At 39.2% G+C, this 15,400-nt stretch overlaps 2 long non-coding RNA genes across 2 annotated transcripts in view; one reads left to right on the top strand and one right to left on the bottom strand.

Moving 5' to 3' along the window:
* Positions 1-15,400, top strand: part of LOC115582655 (uncharacterized) — a 191,494-nt gene that overhangs the window by 118,665 nt on the left and 57,429 nt on the right. The gene's annotated exons all lie outside the window — the stretch shown is intronic.
* On the bottom strand, positions 4,503-7,718 carry LOC115582656 (uncharacterized). The gene is made up of 3 exons (XR_003984206.1): positions 7,665-7,718; positions 5,894-6,006; positions 4,503-4,684 (listed from the first exon to the last, which is right to left on the bottom strand). It is a non-coding gene; the product is annotated as an uncharacterized LOC115582656 (long non-coding RNA).

Raw genomic sequence — 15,400 nt, 5'->3', positions numbered from 1 at the left:
TTTCGAATGGTTTGTCTGGAAACCCCTAGTACCCCTCACATCTCGTAACTGGGCCTGCAGCTGTGTGGCAGTTGCATAACGATGTCTGAGTGCATAGGTCCTTAGGTACTGGTCATCGTTGTGGTCTGTCACTCGTGGGGCTCCACTCCTGGGTCTGTCATGAACTCTGCCAGTAGTTCTGTGTCTTGATGCAAGTCTGCTGATGACACTTTGAGACACACCAAGTTCACGAGCAACATCTGACTGCCTGCCACCGACCCGAAGGTGCTCTATGGCCAGGTGGCGCTGCTCGTCCGTTAAGTGACGTCGTGTGTTCATGGCTGTTTGAATGATGAACTTGGAATGACTTACTGACAATTCCAGCTTTTTATACCCACAGAATGTTGAAATTGATGCCACATTGAAAAGGGTTGTCTTTTAGTTTTTTGGTATTGGCCCTAATATGTAAGGCACACTGTACACAGTGAGACCATTACGTGGAAAACACAAAATGAGGTGTGTCTATCACCCCAATACAATTGCCTCCCTATCTCAAAACTCTCTGAAGTGAAACAAACACCGTATGTATGAAATCCACTGAGTCTCTCACAATATCCCTAACTTATTGTGAGTAGTGTATATGTATGTTTTATTTTTATTTTTTTATATATATGCATGCATATTTATTATTTGCATGTATGTGTGCTGCCTGAATTGTTAAAAATAAGGTCACCTTCAGCGTTGCTGTCACAACTGTTGGATAACATAATCAGGGTTCTCCCCAGATGGTGGAACAGTGGCTCTGCTCCGCTATACCGCTAGGTCAGCGACGCTATACTCCGCGCGTGACAGTGACGAGCGTCCGTCCCCCGGACTGACGTTGACGAGCGTTCGCACCCCCACCTGGACAGATGGTGCGCCGCTACACTAAAATTTTCTGGGGAGAACCCTGATAATAAATAGTGATACCTCCGTGCAGAGAACAGGGGCTCATTGAATGGTTGGATGAGAGTGAAAATGGTGTGAATCATTTGATATGACCCTCACAGTCACAAGAGCTCAACTAAACCGCGACACCCAGTCTGAACTGGCTGTAAGAGCACTCTCCATCACCATCAAAATAAGACCAAAATAAGGAATATCTTTGAGTAGACAGACATGTGTACATGCTTCTGACAGCTTGTCTTTACTTGTCCCAGCTGTGTCTTCATCAAAAGTTGCCATGGCCTCCCTGTGCAAATAGGAAAGTGTTCAATATCTCGCTTGAAGAGTCCAAATTTGTGTTTGCATGTGTTCAGCTGTGTGTATAATCCTCCCACGGGTTACGGGAGAGCACATTTAGGTTCATATTATGTTTGATGACAGATCCATAAATAAGCAATCAGCAGCCTCGGGTTGTTTGGTGTCTTAGCTAGATATGGTGTGCAGCGACCTGCAATGACTTTCCCACTGCATCAACATTTAGGAATTCTGGGTAATCAATATGTTTGATGTCTCCAGTTGAAATATGTATGACTGATATCAATATCAAAGCCGAGTATGCGTGCTATGTTCATTCTCATCCTCTCAGCTCCTTTGAAATGTGTTAATTGGTTTCAGTTTGTTAACCACATATTGCTTTGAACGTCATTTCGCACTAGCAATTTACTAATTTGCTTTAGACAAAAAATAGAAAAAATAAAAGCATGATGCTCAATATCAAAAGCCTCATTTGGTTTATCAGGTAGAATATCGGGCCTTGTGATGGATCTTATTTGATTATATTTGCGTCTGCTCAGTACCAACATGTACAACAGTTTAATTGAAGTAGAGGGGAGCCTGCACACGAATGTAATTGAAGAGTTAATTGAATTATTGTATTTGTTCAGTCGTGTTGCCCTGTGGGTGTTCTCTGGATTTCATTTTACCCAGTGAAAACTCCTGAGAAACTAGCTCCTAGACATGACGCTAATACACACAGAAATAGAAGCACAAGCACACACACACACAAACACACACATGCAAACACACACACACACAAACACACACACACAATGTTCATTTAATTGCATCAGTGACATCCATTTATGAAGCCCCCTAGGCAAATAAAATTAAAGGCATTTCACTTATTTATTTGATGCACTGCAGTTTATTAAGTTTACATTCAGCAGCTCTGGTGGAAAAAAAAAAACATTGGAAGAAAGAGATCTATATGAATTGGCAATTTTGTATGAAAATATAAGCAGATACCAAGATATGTGATGTGCTTTGGCCCTTCTTTATTTCTGTGGTTTGTTAGCACACACATGGTTTCTAAGAGTCATTCACTTTTAACCACTCTATCAAGCCCAGTGACTCAGGGGCAGAGCTGCTAAGCCTCCAGCAAATTAACATCAGAGCTGCAAAATTTAGCATCGCCTGATCTTTTCAGTTTGGAGGGCTATTGAACAAGACTAAAGATGTAAATGGACACAGCAGCCATTGAGTTAATTTGAATGCCTATTGAGGCCAAACACTGACTAGGTGACGGCTGTGAAGACCAGTTTTCAGAATCTCATTTTGGAGCGTGGTTGCCCTGGTTTCCTTTATTTAATTGCTGTCCAATTCTCCTGACCCGGTTAAAAGCTTTTTCAAATATACAGCGCTTGATGTTTTTGGTGTATTTTGTCACTCTGGCCAAGGGAAAACAATTAAATTACACCTGGTAGAAGGTGATTCTACCCCTCTGCAAAATATGTTAATATATACAAATGTGCTTTCATTATATTTTGGCAAAAACTTAGCTGTTTTATAGATAATGTTCTCTTTATTCCAATTCAGGAAATCTACCCTTAAATTGCCACAATCCAAAACAGACATAGAGGCAAACAGCAGGGTGGACAGTAAGCACATAGTGTTACATTATATTGGACATATATGGTCATGTTCACACGTGTAAAATCAGTGCAGCCCACAAAAATGTTTGTGCAGACCATTAGGGGCATAGTAGATGATAAAAAGTGTGATCGAGTGCTATAGACATAAATTCAAGACTAAAAATGTTAAGCCTACTTTAACACACACACACACACACACACACGTTCCAAATGAAAATAAAGTTTAATAAAGTGCAAAACCAATGAACGCATTTCTGTACTGCAGTCACACACTATTCTTTTTACAAGGAAAAACATTATGGTGGAAAAATAATAATAATAATTGACAATATCAGGTTAGCAAAGTATTCAGAAATTGAATAAAAGGCCAATGCTAATGGTATGATTATGGCTGTGGAAGTCTGTACAAATCTTTTCACAATCTATGCTCCTGTTCCAAGACTGAAATACTAACTTTCCACATTGTTCCCTGACTGATGGCAAGGCCAATGTCTCCAGGCCAGAACTCTTATCAATCAGGAGGCAGATGTGACTTTATACAGTGGAGTTATAGCAACTTCCTCTTTGATGCTGCCCCATTCGACTGTGCCATGTTGCCATGGCCAGGCCCTTCAACGACACCTCAAATATTCACAATACTAAGCATTTCCTCAACATGTTTGAGGCATATTTGGCCTTCTGCCATGGAGGAGTAAACCACCCCTTAAAAAATGTAAATCCCTGTTGCCAGTAGGGGGTTATTGTAATTTTGGCATTTAAATGTAAATGTGTCAAGAAAGGTGCAAATATGATTCTGTAGAGTCAAGTTACAGCAACTTCAACAAAAACTCAAGCTTTAATAACTTGTTGTTAAGATCGCCATAAAACAATTTGAAGTCGACTGGGTTAAAGCTGTAGGACACGTTTGTTAAAGTAAAAGTGAGTGCTTAATTCAAAGGGGCCATCCTCGTGTTGGGCACAGTGTCATGGTACCAAAAGACTTTTTGCAATACAAATGTGTACTTAATTTTGTAAATGTAGGTTAAAGTTGTTCAACACTCAAAACTTGATGCAATTGCATGGGTTCAACTTCATTTATAAGGGTTGATTAAACTTATTTACTAGGTTTGGGTCCAACTCAATTTAATTGTGTTGGGTCAATTGATTCATTAGGGTTTATTTAACTTGTTTCCTAGGGCTGAGACTGACTAAATATAATAGTATTGGACCCACTAATTTGACAGTAGTAAAATTACAAATAAAGTAAACCCAAATAAAGTAAGTTGGCCCAACAGAATTGCTTAACGCTGAAAAAAAGCCTTTTAATCACATGGAAATACTTTCCATGATTTAATTAAGGTCATTCAAAGAATACAATTTGAGGGTTAACACTTTAAGGTTTGCAGTGAATAGCAACAAACTAAGTTTCAAAGTCTACAGACTGCTTGGTGTCAAGGGTAGAAAGAAACATAAGACAAACGGTAGATATTGCCATAAAATTGTATTTTCCAAATTAGTCAATGACTAACAATGCACTGGTAGTAACACAAATCGAATGATAGTGCAACAGTGTTTTACAAGAGCAACAACACAAAAATAGTTTCTGACAAACTCTAAACACAGCACACTGCTTCCCCTTATTTTCGAAAGTATTAAGAGAATGAATCACAGTACCAAGTACTTGCAGTTGAACGGCAGACAGGTGTGGTCGGACAGCACACTCGTGCAGTCGGATGGATGACACAGGTGTGGTCGGACAGGACACTCTTGTGGTCGGATGGAGGACACAGGTGTGGTCGGACAGGACACTCTTGTGGTCGGATGGAGGACACAGGTGTGGTCGGACAGGACACTCTTGTGGACAGGAATTGCTATAATTAAAATAAAGTGAGAGAACAATCAATTAATGCCCATGAAAGTTAGCATGCAATCACTGACAGACCTGGATCTGGACAAGTGGAACATGTAGCTAGCTCACAGATAGACAGGAATTGATCAATCAATTAGATATTTAATAAGTTCAAAACATATACAGCGGGATATTTGTGTGATTGTGTGAAGCAGGTGTATGCTGGTATGATCATGTCAATATGACTATCAAGAGATAATTTTCACTATGCATTTTTTTGGATAGCTCACGCAGGATGTGTTTATAGAAATACTGTCACAAGTAAAAGTCCTGCACTGAAAACGTTAGTTAAAGGAGTTATCACCTGGTTTTTTACATATCCAGTCCCTCTTGGATCGCTTCGGATCAATTCTTAAAACTTATTAGAAAAACAATTCTAAAAAAAAAATCAAACATAGAGCTTGTTCTGACCCTTTTTCATACCGCGACTTTCTCACGCGAGATTATGCGCGAGGTTTTGACCGGTCCGGATGTGCATTGTATTAATATGTAATGAGGCGCGCGTTGATTGGCCGCAGGAAGGATAGAGCCGGAATGGGGGGCGAGCCTGCATGCACACAGACTCCAAAACATAAACAGCCCGCTGTCATGGCGCACACACTAAATGACGAACCTTACAGAATTCAGGCATTTATGTACGAGCCAGAGTCGGAAACCGAACGGGAGAGTGAAGAGGCAGAGATGGTGGAAGAGACACGTTTACAGCAGGACGTCTCTGAATGGTAAATTCTATGTTTTTTCCTTCTTACTTTTCACACTCGTGTTTTACATGTAAGACCTGAGTTTTAATGCTGGCGGTGACGATGTATGGCGTGAAAATGACAGAGAAATAAGCAGATCCAGCCTGCTCACTCAGAAAGTCTGGCTGAGGACGGCTGTGAGCCAATGCTTAATATGCAAGTAGCCTCCTGTGGTAACGTCACCACAGGAGCAGAGTCAAAATCTCGTGCTTTAGGAACGCGCACTACTGTGCGCTATTCCTGTTCGGAAAAAGAGCCAAAGCGAAAAAAATAAGCCACTTTCAGACTCCAGCTTTTCAGGCAAGTTTCAACAGAGGTCCAACACCAATATGCATGATTTAACGAGAGAAATTGCGATTTCCGGGTGATGACTCCTTTAAAGAACAAAAAAGCAGCAACCCCCCCACCTCCAACACACACATACTTCATACCTTTTTCAGAAAAGATGCAGACACCAATGCAATTGAATGGCAGACACAGGTGTGGTCGGACAGCACACTCTTGCAGTCGGATGGAGGACACAGGACACTTTTGTGACAAATTGCTGTGATAAATTGAGAGAGATTAATTAATGTCCATGAAGGTCAAGTTAGCAAGTAATCATTGACAGACATGCAAACTCAAGTAGTGAAAAAGGTGCTTTTTGACTTTAGAATATGAGAAAAATGTAATTGTGTATGTATTAAATGTTTAATTTGCAGACATACACAGTAAAAAGTGAAACTAGTTACCTGCATGACTATGGCACAAAAAAATCGAGTTACATTATGCTTTTTTAAACATAAAACAAATAATAACTTAACAAATGTAATGTATGTGGTCAGTACATTACTGTCCTCTACCATCTTGACATCATAATTTAATACTATAATATGTAATTTAGTGTAAAAACAAAGACGCTACAAAATGTTTAAAGATTCAACCTTTTCTTTTTTATTATTACCACAAGGACAAGAACACCTGTCCTTTAAACCCCTTAGCAAGTCAACAATGTGCGAGGTATGTCAAACAAATTAGCAGGCAGCACACCATCCATACAGCCAGGCAACTATCCATGTAATGCAGCTTCAACAGAACAGAAGCTATGTATTAGTTAGGACTAGGCTACCTGCAGTGAGAGGAATTAGGCAGCCTCACATCTACATCTGTCATCATGATAAAATCGGATCTCCTTCTATGGTTCTTTATGAATATTTTGCTTTTTTACTCTTAAAGTATTATTGTTCTGACTCACAGTTCACCTCAGCTCAGGTGACCTGCAGGTAGTTGTTTCACTTCACTGCTCCGACGCTGCGCCCCGTGTGTGCTTGTGTGTCTGTGTGTATACAGCACTGACACACACATACACACACTCGTCGGGGACACACCGTCACGTATGAGACAGGTTACCGCAAAATAAACGACACAAGCACCTCAGCGTTTTGAAAGTCAGAGTTTTCTCCTCCGGTGCGAGGCTTCAAACACGTGACGACCCGACACAGGCTAATTGACCGGACCTCGGCGCTCCACACGTTCACCGTCACTTTAGCTGCCACTTCTTCTCATTTCCTTCCTCTTTTCTCCTTTCCTTTAGCTTTATCTGCAGCTTAAACAAACCCACACACTCAGGACGTGTGTCAGACGGTAGACTGACAGGCTGCTGTCCCGACAGTGGCATGATAAATGTTCAAAAAGTACAGATAAGAGTATCGCTGGTCCAGAATCTTAACGGTACCCTGGTACCGACCCAAGTCGGTACCGGGACCAGGTTTACATCCCTAGCTAAGATCCACAAGAAAGTAAAGACATACAGACGTACAGAAGGGGCTTCTTTCCCACCAGCAGCACAACTGTGTGATTAGCTGGCGGGTGGCTAACCTGCTTGTACTGTGGCGGCTGCACAGCAAATAAACACAAACGTTCATGCTCACTTGTAAAATACACTAAACAATGTGCACACAATTGCGCTGCAAACCACACTTCCCGGCAATTCACCACAATTATTATTCCTCCCAGCGAGTTTTCCCATTTGTAATCATCAACACCGCCATGATAGTGAAGAGGTACATGCACATGGTGACGTAGGCTATTTAGTCTAATAACAATAAATAACAAACTATCATTGTGGCCAAATATCGCTGAAAATGATGGACTAACTGCTGATGACATGTATGCATAGTATTTCGTTTGAATTAAGATGGACGATAATTGATTTCTGCTTACCTTTTCCATGTGCATGGCGAAGGACGATGAGGATCTTCTTCCCAAGTCTCCTTGGGCGATTCTTGAGATGTCGCTTTGCTTTTCCCGCCTACCTGTAGAAACTCAATTGCCTCACTTTCTGGCAACATGAATGAATCTAATGAATGTTTAGTTGTTTGATTTCATGCCAAGACAACATGATTTAATCATGTTCACCTTTGAAACATGAAATTATAGCTTACATAACACATGTTACACTTTAGTTAACGTAACAGCCCACCAGTTTCCTTATTTTGAGTGAAGGGGCTGCATTTTAGGGAGCGCTAGCTAGCCATAAACCATAAGATACTTGAATTCCCACAATTTTGTTCAAAGTTTTATGAGTTTCTGAGCATGTTAAGGCCCTTAAAAAAGCAAGCAGTGTTGGGCAGGAAAACTTTATAATGTAATATATTACATATCACAAGTTACTATGATTTGAAAGTATTATGTTTCTTTATAATGTTATTGTCTGTGCAGGGTAATGCGTTATGCTTCTTTGCTTTACTTTCACCAAACTAACAGAAGTACAATTATAAAAAGGCATTATAAAAAGAAGAGGGACAAGCTATAGTTATTCTGTTGTCTATTGACTATAAAACATTAAAATGTCATTCAAAAACAAAACATTTTGTTATGTTCTGCATTCAACTGGCATTTAGAAAGCATGATGATGCCTCTCACTGCAAAAAATACACTTCAAATATCCCCAGGGGCTTTTCTGGGGTAAAACTAAACAGAAAAAGGTCAATACGCTTTCCTACTACCCTTTAGGCAGTAGCTAAAGAAAACAGACATACCCCACAAAACTATGTCCAATTTACAATCGTGATTATGAGACCCCCAGTAATTAGGTAAGCAGAACAAACCCTAAACATAAAGAAAATAGAAAAAAAAAATCATACAGAAATAAAATGAACAGCACACAAGAATAAAAGAGGTTGAAATGATTGGAAAAGTTAATAAAGTGAGATGTTAGCAAAGGTTTTAAAAACTGTCCACATTCAGACATTATGACGCACCAACGTCTTTCATTCCAGCTTGAGGGCCAGAGCTCACAGTACTCTGCCTCCTTTAGATTTCACTTAGGGTGAAAGTAATTACAGACATTTACAGTCAGTAGCATGTCACTTTGACTTCTGAAGAAAAAAATACTCAGTGGTGGATTTTAAGCTATGCATGTCATCTTTGTTTCAGTTTTTGACATTATACAGTTTTATTTCTGCCATTAAAGCGAGTATTTGTATCCATCCGACAGAGTTTCATAGTAACATCTGGACTGTCAGTGAGAACAGAGCAGACTGTGTCATTGTTGTTGATGAGATTGGTGTCTCTTCAAACTCTGAGATCTCCGAGCTCGCTATTATTTTTGTTGCAGCGTTTTCAATTGAGAGCAAGAGAGTGTTACTCCTCTGCTACTTAGAATATACAAAGTCCTGTAATTTTACTACAGTCCCATGATGCATTTGGGTGGAAAGCAGAGAGACACTCTGGATAGATGGAGGGTCTATTACAGGGCACACAGCAATGAAACAGGCATGGATTAGAACTGAGAGTGGGTGGTTCACCTGAAATGTTAAACACATTTCACATGTGCTTTTGAAAAAGTACTGCAAATATATCATTTTGTTAAGCTGACAGCACAGTGGCTCAGTGTTTAGCCCTGTCATGTCACAGCAAAAAGTTCTCATTTTGGTTTTGATTCCACACTCTGTCAGGAAATGCAGACTGAAGCTTTAGGCTGTCGGTACACATTAAAGTCACCTATGCAGTACCTGACCATACTCAGCCAACTGACTGCCGCTGAAATGTATTTTTCATTTTAGTAGGTTCCAAATAACCATCCACCAGGAAGCAGATGCCACCTGAATGTGTCCATGGTGGATCAGAAAGGGTCACTACAACACTGATCATTACATTTCTGACAAGTGTTAGATACCCAAGTTTACCCCTGTCTAGGAGGTACTGGACCAGACTCCACTATAAAGAGTTAGGTCCCTAAACCTACAAGGTGTTACTTTAAAATGGGATTTAAATAGGGACTGCTTGAGCTGGTAGCGAGGAGCCTGGCCTAGCTCACTTCCTACGGCACCTGACATGAATAGCCCCTGAGTCAGATACGGCCACCAGCCACGCCCGCTAACGACAACTCTCCTCTAAATGATCGGTGCACTTGGTAGGGTGCTAGGTTGAATTTTAGGGGCTTTTGGTAAACCCTAAGGGGTGATTCTCATGAAGTCACAGTAACATAGAAATATAATCAATCTAATTTGGCAGATTTTTTGATTCTACTGGCTGAAGTAGAATATGAACTTTTATTTTTTGATAGAAGTTACACAGGAAAACAATTTTATTCAATTTAATTCCAATTTCATACCAGCCATGATCCAGAATAATTCTCATTACCGATATGCTGAGTGGAGAAAGCAGACCATAAATTAAAAACATATTTTACTCAGTTTTTTCACATTTACACAAATGAGTACAATAAATGAACAGCATGGTGCATCAATAGTATTGTTTTATATATTTTTAACATTTAAAAACAAGTAACTCTCATTACCGATATACTATAGGTATTTTAGAGTCAAATCTTTCAAATACTTTCTTTATTAACAAGAAATGGTTTCCATAAAAAATACACGTGGAGCACAGTTAAGGAACATTTTATAATAAATGAACAAAGTGATTTCTCTGTTGCGTTAATGATTGATGATGGAATGATTTCATTTCAAAAGGTCATCAGGACATGACATAACTGATTAGAAACAAGTGAACAATAAAAAGTTAAAACTGATTGAAATGCCATGTCATGCAATTCAGGCCTTTGAGTACTTTGCCCAAATTTCAGGCAAGACACAAAAATGGCGAGCAGAAGACGTTGCAGGCATTGGCTCTGGGATGACTTGCTTAATGTCCTCTGGGAAGTACCACACTTTGTCCCCTGGTATCTGTACTGTTGGGGTGAAGAACCGGTTCAGTCCTGCCCTGTACATCGTGTCCACCCCGTACTGCTCAGCGACAATCCATATGTAAAGCACAGCATTTCAAAGATTTTAATTTGTTTCTGTTCATTTAGCTTGGTGAAGCTGGTGTGTGTGTGTGTGTGTGTGTGTGTGTGTGTGTGTGTGTGTGTGCGCATGTGTGTGTGCATGTGTGTGTGTGTGTGTGTGTGTGTGTGTGTGTGTGTGTGCGTGTATGTAACATTATGTGGGGGAAAAGAGAATGTAGAGGAAAAGTAGTCGTTAAGTCGTAAATTAACCCTTTTGTTTTCTGTAATATTTTGCAGAATTTTGTCTCCATTTTTTTGTTATCCAGGTCACTGGAAGATTTTAGTTTGCCCTCAGACTTGCGCTTTCGATATCTACAAAAAATTAAATATCAATGACTCAGGGTGTCAATAATAACAATCAGAATGTGTAGCACAAGTCTAATTATCAATTGTCATTTTTACAAGCATTGTACAATATCCACAAAGCGGTAACAGTAACTAAAAATGTGGATATGATACAAGAGCAGAAATATAATGTGCCTGATAGCATAAGGGTTAAGTGAGTACTCGGCTGAAATGAGTATTTGATACAGATAATGTATTTTTCATAGAGTATCATCCCACTATAATGTGTCAATTTCTGTGAGGATAGCTGTTTATTGTTTAAATAAGTTTATTCATTCAAGTTTATAAAAATGTTCTGTAACTTTCTGTTTCTCTCACCTGTGATCATAAATATTGATCTAAATTCTCAATTTCTGTGAAAAGTTTTCAAATAAATAACAAATATAGCAACTTCTGATCATCACATATCAATTTTAGACTTAAATAAACCACTTCCTGTTTAAGCACCACCCACTTCTGGGTTGAGCCCTGCCCCCTCTGGGTACAGGTATGGATACATTCTGTTTAGATTAGATTTAGTTGGTTGAACAGATATCAATGATAGTGTACTTGCTCATGCTTAGAAGATATCTCTGATGCGCGCGCACACACACACACACACACACACAAGCACACACACTTTCCAGACTTCCCTTCCTGTAACTAACATATACCTCTCTCTTTCCTTTCTTCTGTATTCTTCCTGAAGTTCAGGATTCCCATGTAATTTCTCCCTGTGCTTTTTAACCCTAGCTTTGGCTGCAGCCTTCTTGCGCTGGCCGTCAGTCTTGGCAACAGTCACAAAAACCACACATAGTTAAGTAATTACAATTTGAGTAATTACATAGTTAATACATAGTGACATTATAAATGAATATATGAGTATATAATCGCAGAATATAATAAAATATAATCTAATATAGTTTTTGAAAAAATGTGTATCACATATTTATAATGTAAGCAGAACCATCAACAAACAACAAACCGATTATCTACAATCACTATCTCCCAGCACAGTACTGTACATCATCATTTCAACCTAAAGATACACCTCACACTAATAATGCTGTAGGAGATAGCAAAATCTAAATGTAAGCAAAATATAATCACACAAACTCAGCCCCATAAGCACAAAACATGATACAAAATCATGGCAACATTAATGCCAAACACTAATTATTTAATCCAGTTTATACACCAACAGTCTGCAATCCATATAGAACAAAATCTGAGGTATTTATCTATCGGTTACTTTTATCCTCCTGTTGCATGGTTTAGAAATGCATTATCTGGCAGGTATTCATTTAAGGCTCCAATCTCTATCAAATCTAAATCAGGAACATGAACAGCAGTGCTTTGTCACGTTTTCACTTTGTGAGTGTGTGTGTCTATGTGTTATATCATGGAAATTGCAGTACTGGAGACACTTTCATAAAATATTACTTACAGCAGCTTCAACACGTATTTAGTAGAGCTGAAAATCAAGGCTGAATGCATGATGGGATGGCCTACCCATGAGTACTGAATACTCATGTACTACTGTAGTAATGTATACTAAGTTGTAGGAATGTAGACGGTTGAATGCTATAACATCCGAGAACATTTATGACCACTGCGCTTGTTGGTCTATAGCAGGGGTACTCAAATACAAATCTTAAAGGGCCACAAAGATTTTTTTGAATGACTCAAAGGTCCATGTATTGAGGTCGGTCAGGCCACATGCAATAATACTGTAATATTCAAAACAAAATGTCCTTTTCATTCTAAACAACAAAATACGAACTAAAATAAAATGTAATTTCCATTTTAACATAAATAAAAATACGTAGTTGAATATTTCCTCTTTTGGTTTGCCTTCAAACATTGTGACCATTCCTTCAGTCATGCATTATTTTATTTCATTGTGACATAGATGTGACAAGCATCCTGCTTGCAGCTTGATATGACGATTTCAGTGCATTTATTTGTGTTTTGCTTATCTCTGAATTTTGAGGAAATGTCTCTTCAAAATTCCTATGCTTCGTCTCATAATGCCGTTTCAAATTGGAAATCTTCATCACAGCTTCTCCTGGCATGTTGTAACGCCACTGTGGCGCAATGGATCTTGGGTATTCTGTTGTTGTTGGTGTAATTATGGTTTGTGAATGTGTTTGTGAATAAGATAATATGTAAGATGGTTGTGGGTTAATTCACGTCATTTGTTCTGTGATTAAATGGTGTTTTAACAAGGATGATACAAATTTTGGCACCGTGAGTGAAAGGGTGTTTGCCGGGAGAAACTCCCCGTCCGTTACACTGTTTTCAGCATTGAATATACATGAGGTTGCTAGCTAAAACTTGTCAAACTGTGCAAGGTGGTAAAGTAAGACGAAAGATTTAAAACCGCTGCACTGTCAGTTACGTGGAGATTGTCCCGGTTGGAGGCAGAATAAATGTAACTTTGAAGATCCTATTTCTGCGAGTTGCCGATTATCACTGTCCACTTTGTCATAACAGTTTACTGGGAAACACGCCATATTCAATCTCTTACCACCAGCAAAATGTGAATACGCGAAGTGCTCCGAAAACGAAAGTGAAAGTTAAAAGTTGAGCTCTGTCTGTGTGTCGTTTGCATGGAGACAAGTCCCGGTATACACGTGCTGACCCAACCAAAACACATAGTGAAGGAATAATAGTTCGGGGGCCACAAACAGGAGGCCGGCGGGCCGGATGCGGCTCGGGGGCCGCCTATTGAGGACCGCTGGTCTATAGGCTAATCTGCAGAGACACTGCTGTTTATTTAGCAGTGTGAAGTAAAAAGTGAAGCATGCTAAGATAAGCTAAGTGTGGAAACATTTCTTACGGAAAGGCAACAAAGTCAAATGCTGCCATGTATGAGGATGGCTCGCAGCCAAAGATCATGTTTTCTCCAGCCAGGGGAAGAAAGTGTGATGTGCTCGTTTGAGGAGATATGCTGCCCATCAGTGTGGTAGAGGGCGAGGAAATAATGTGGCTATACACATCTTTGGAAGCCCATATTCCTGAAACATAATCTAAAACAGGACATACACATGTTTAATACTGTGTGGAATATGTAGAATCACAGATGTCTCATCTGATAGAACTGATGAAACATGTCAAGAAAAGGACAATTCATCTAGCAAGACAACAGAATATTTCGATTTATCTTTATTGAATGTCATGCCATGTTTGTATTGTCTAGTATGATATTATTTTTCATGTTCACATGACATTCTCAGTCTGCAATCTTGTGTGATGTTGGGCACATTGTGTTAGTTTGCTTGTTCTTTTCTTGACATGTAGCTGGTGAGTTTATTTAAATTCTGCAGTTGGGTTTGTTTGCATAGGTCAAACCTATTTGAAATCATTGCTTCAAAAGTTACTCAGTGCGAAAAAAGTTTGATGGGGAGATCTCACATCACACTCAGAAATTCAATCAAGATTAGTGTAAGCCTTCTATAAGCTTCAGTAATTAGTGATCCTCCAAGCAAGGCAAGCTTACCATTCAGCTATATAAGGGCTGCTGCACCGAGCTTAGAGTAATTGCCTTACTCGATAAATCTTAATTTATCTTACTCTTCTTCCATTGCATCCAACTGAATAATGAATTAACCATTCATATCCATATCCATCCATATATTGTCACTGTTTTTCTTTAATCTCAGAGTGTCATGCTACATGAACAGGAAATGACACTGTGTTATTATAGCGTTGGTGTTGTAGATGTGGGGAGAGCGGGTATGTTGAGTTCTCACCTCCCTATCTGCCCTTGGTGTTGTTTGTTGCAGATGTGCAAACAATGCATATTAATTTGAATTATATGATTTTGTGTTTGTATGCTGCAACACATAATTAACACTATAACAACACAATGTGAGCCAAAAATCTAATTGAAGTGATTGTTTACTCTTTGCATGGTGCCAACATGTGGCTCTGAAACAGTCTTTGAGAGTGGTTGCCATCTATGGATTAGTTTATACATATGCAGTTGTTTAATGGTGCAAACATAATGGCAAGAATTAAATCATCATGGTTTAAGGATTTGATAATTTTCCTTACCTCTGGTGCAGATCCAAACCTTGTGTTTGTATGAGGGCTGTAGTTGGATTATCTATTTTTCAATCACAATGAAATGGGATTAAATAAATTCACTGGTATTTTTGGCCTCTAAAAACAAACTAAATGTGTAATGTCCCACTGTTGTCCCTTAGAGGCTGCAGCCTAACACTGCAAATACAGCCCTGGATTTGAAATACAATGTACAGCACAGAGGGATAACAGTAGATCCTGAGAATGGTACAACTGAAATTGTTGTGAAATCTACTTGATCTGGGTAACATGT

Source organism: Sparus aurata, chromosome 6 (assembly GCF_900880675.1).
Source record: "Sparus aurata chromosome 6, fSpaAur1.1, whole genome shotgun sequence".
Taxonomy (NCBI): domain Eukaryota; kingdom Metazoa; phylum Chordata; class Actinopteri; order Spariformes; family Sparidae; genus Sparus; species Sparus aurata.
This window is presented reverse-complemented; position numbering and strand designations above follow the sequence as displayed.